The sequence below is a fragment of the Myotis brandtii genome, unplaced genomic scaffold, assembly GCF_000412655.1.
Source record: "Myotis brandtii unplaced genomic scaffold, ASM41265v1 scaffold15, whole genome shotgun sequence".
Classification (NCBI taxonomy): Eukaryota; Metazoa; Chordata; class Mammalia; order Chiroptera; family Vespertilionidae; genus Myotis; species Myotis brandtii.
The window spans coordinates 1815412-1819841 of NW_005355410.1; positions in this window are offsets into that span (position 1 = coordinate 1815412).

Consider the following 4430-nt stretch of genomic DNA (forward strand, 5'->3'; position numbering starts at 1 on the left):
CAGCACTGGGTGGCTTTGGGGGACTCTGACACATATGGAGAGGAACTGGATTGTCTGGCTTTGGGACAGAAACTTGGGGGCTGCTTTCTCCTAGACAGGGATGTTCGCAGGGGTCATTGTTTCTGTGCTGGGACCTCCCCTGTCACAGGACTGACTGGCAGCCATACCTGAGACTCCATCAGCTACAGCACACTGTTTGCTCTGCCCTGGTGATTCCCTGAGACCCAGGCCCATGCAATTTGCAGCCCACTCATGCTATTTGCAGCAGCTATTCCATATGAATGGCCTGTCCTGGCTCAGGTTTCAGACTTTCTAAAATCTCTCAAACAAGCTGCCCCAAACCTATCAATACAACCTGTTTGGTGACAGCATGCCCCAAAACTATCAATAAAAGGTCCAAGACCCAGCACTAGCACCAGCCTGCCTTGCTTCACAGCTGGGCCTCATCTGGGAAACTCCAAGATCAATACAAATAGCAAATAGCATCCATCTGCAGATTCCTCTGTAGCTCCTGCAGAGTGGCCCCAGGCAGTGGCTGACTTTGCATCTCCCTAGAGGCCCCAGAGCCAGTGCACCTGGTTTGACAGCTCCAGATTACAACTCTACACATCCATAAGTGACACACTCAAGAGGCAAGACTCAGTGAGCACTAAAGCCCCACTGAAGCAAGTCCTGCTCCATAGGGGTGTTTCCTGCACTGCAGCTCTCCCACTGTAGTTACAGTTGGACCCCACAGCCAATTGGCCTGAAGGTCATCTCCTCCTAGTGACACCAACAGCAATCAAGGCTCAATTACAAGACTATGCACACAGCCCACACAGGAGTGCACCTGGAGCACCCAGCTCAGGTGACTGGGGAGGCTGAGCCATTGGGCTCCATAGGACACCTACTATACAAAGCCACTCTAGCAACTCCAGGAGACGTAGAAGCTCTACCTAATACATAGAAACAAATACAGGGAAACAGCCAAAATGAGTAGACAAAGAAACATGTCACAAATGAAAGAAATGGAAGCAAGCAAACTACTGAATACAGAGTTCAAAACCATGATTATAAGGTTACTTACTCAAGGATCTTAATGAGACTTTCAAGGATCTCACATCAAAGACATGAAAAAGGACCAGTCAGAAATGAATCATACACTAACTGAAATAAAGAATAATTTACAGGGATTCAACAGTAGAGGATTCAGAGAATCTAATCAACAATTTGGAATATGAGGAAGCAAAAAACACCCAATCAGAACAGCAAAAAGAAAAAAGAATAAAAAAATGTGAAGATAGTGTAAGCAGCCTCTGGAACAACTTCAAGTGTATTAACATTCACATTATGTTGGAGCCAGAAGGAGGAGAGAGAGAGCAAGATATTGAAAACCTATTTGAAGAAATAATGACAGAAAACTTCTCCTACCTGGTGAAAGAAATAGACTTACAAGTCCAGGTAGCGCAGAGAGTCCCAAACAAGGGGAACCCGAAGAGGCCCTCACCAAGACACATCATAATTAAAATGCCAAGAGCAAAAGACAAAGAGAGAATCTTAAAAGCAATAAGAGAAAATCAGTTAGTTACTTACAAGGGAGCTCCCATACGACTATCAGCTGATTTCTCAACAGAAACTTTGCAGGCCAGAAGGGAGTGGCAAGAAATATTCAAAGTAATGAATAGCAAGGACCTACAACCAAGATTACTCTACCCAGCATAGCTCTTATTTAGAATTGAGGGTCAGATAAAGAGCTTCACAAACAAGAAAAAGCTAAAGGAGTTCATCACCACCAAACCAGTATTACATGAAATGTTGAAGGGTATTCTTTAAGAAGAGGAGGAGGAGGAAAAGAAGGAGGAGGAGGGAGAAGAAGATGGCAAAAAATACATATCTATCAACAATTGAACCTAAAAATAAAAATAAATGAAATAGAAATTTAATGAACAAAATAAACTGGTGAATAAACTAGAGTCAAAGGTATGGAAGCATGGAACAGACTGACAAATCTCAGAGGGAAGGGGGCAGGGGAGTTGGAAGATAGTAGGTTGGTGAAGACCTGGGGTGGGGCGGGAACCACGTGGAGGGGGCCAATGAGGGGGCAAAGGGGGATATCTGTAATACTCTCAACAATATAGATTTTAAAAAAATTAATACACAGTAAATTCAATTAAATTAAAGTTCTTACGAAAGTAAACAAAATACCAGCTGTGTAATTTAATGTTGATAGTTATCACAAAATACCATATACCATAATATGAGGAAAAATTCAAGGCTACAAGAAAGTTTGCTACCTATAATAGAAGAAAGATACACATTTTAAGAAATCAGTATGACAAGTTAATAAAGTGGAAATAGCTAAAGAACTATTCTTGTCAAATAGTCTCAGAGTAATACTGCAGCCTTTATAAATCATAGGAAAAGGAACTCAGTGGGACCCTTTCTCCCTCCCCACGTGGGAGTCTGTACTTGTTCTTTAGTAAATTTCCACCTTTGCTATACCACCTTCTATCCATGGATTCATTCTTCGAATACGGCGGACAAAGAATCTGGGTTCCAGTCCAGGAGAACACCGCATGTTCCAGTCCAAAAGTTTCGTTTCACAATGTTGGAGTCTAAAAGTCTAAGATCAAAGTGTCAGCAGGGTTGTTTTTTTCTGATCTGCCTCCTTGGCTTGAAGATGACTGTATTCTCCCTGTGTCTTCACATGGTCTTTTCTTCTGTGTCTGTGTCCTAATGTCCTCTTCTTTAAGGATACCAGTCTTATTGGATTAAGACCCACCCTAAAGACCTCATTTTAATTTAATTACCTCTCTATAGATTCTATCTATAAAAACAGTCACATTATGATCTCTGGCGGTTAGAATTTCAACATATGAATTTGGGGCAGGACATGATTCAGCCCATAACAATAATTAAATATGAAGTCAACTGCAGACCTTCATAGATGCCCTGTATCAGGTTATTAAAATTCCCTTTATTTCTAGTTTGCTTAAAATTTTAAAAAAAATCATGGATGAGTACTCACTTTTGTCAAATATTTTCTGCATCTATTAAGATGATTATATGTGTTTCCCTTTTTTCATCTGTTAATATGGTAAATTATGCTGATTGATTTTTCAAAATTTGAGCCAAACTTGTATTTCTGAGAATAATCCTTTCAGTCATTATATATTATCTTTTTTTTTTTTTTACCTGTTGCCAATTTTTATTTGGAAAATTATTATAAAATGCCTTTGTGGTGCACCACACACTGAAGATGTGTTTGTGAGTAGAAAGAGATGATGTAACAAAGCTTAATCTTTATTTACTACTGATAAGGGTTAACTAACTAGCTTAATTAGGCAGACAGGAAGGGGTTGGGGTGGGGGGTCCAGGAGGCCTGAGCAATTAAAACAACCTTACAACACGGACAGAGGTATCTCTGGCCTGAGCAGTTAAAGCAACCATAAGGGAGATCAAAAGCAACTCTAACCTGAACAGATAAGATGGATATGTGAAGACACCATGTGGGCTTTAGACTTTGAAACTGATACTATACTAGAGGTCCAATGCATGAAATTCATGCATGGGTAGGGTCGCTAGGCCTGGCCGGTGATCAGGGCTGATCTGTGGGGCAACCAGCGGGGCAATTGGGGCCCCCCCTGGCACCCACCTTGGCTGGCCTGGGGACAGCTCCTGTGTTGAGCATCTTCCCCCTGGTGGTCAGTGTGTGTCATAGCGACTGCTTGTTCCACCAGTATCAGTCGATTTGCATATTAGGTTTTTATTATATAGGACTAGAGAGGGGACAGCTGAGCATCTTCCCCCTGGTGGTCAGTGTGTGTCATAGCGACTGCTTGTTCCACCAGTATCAGTCGATTTGCCGATTTGCATTTTATTATATAGGACTAGAGGCCCCATGCACAAAAACTTGTGCACTCGGGGGGGGGGAGGGGGGGTCCCCCAGCCCGGCCTGTGCCCTCTCGCAGTCTGGGACCCCTCGGGAGATAATGACCTGCTGGCTTAGGCCTGCTCCCGGGTGGCAGAGGGCATGTCCAATCCCAAGGTGCAGCCCCTGGTCAGGCTCAGAGCAGGGCTGATTGGGGAGTTGGGGCGCCGCCCCGTCATGCACAGAGCAGGGCGGATCAGGAGGTTGCGATGCCACCCTCAGTCACGCTCAGGATGGGGCCGATTGGGGGGTTGGGGCACCGCCCCCTGTCACACTCAAGGCAGGGTCGATGGGGAGGTTGCGGTGCCACCCCCTGTCAAGCACAGAGCAGGGCCAATCAGGGGGTTGGGGCACTGCCCCCTGTCACTCACAGAGCAGGGCCGATCAGGGGTTGGGGCGCTGCCCCCTGACACTCACAGAGCAGGGCCCATCAGGAGGGTTGGGGCTCCGTACCCTGTCACACACAGAGCAGGGTCGATCAGGGGGTTGGGGAGCTCCCCCCTGTCACGCACAGAGCAGG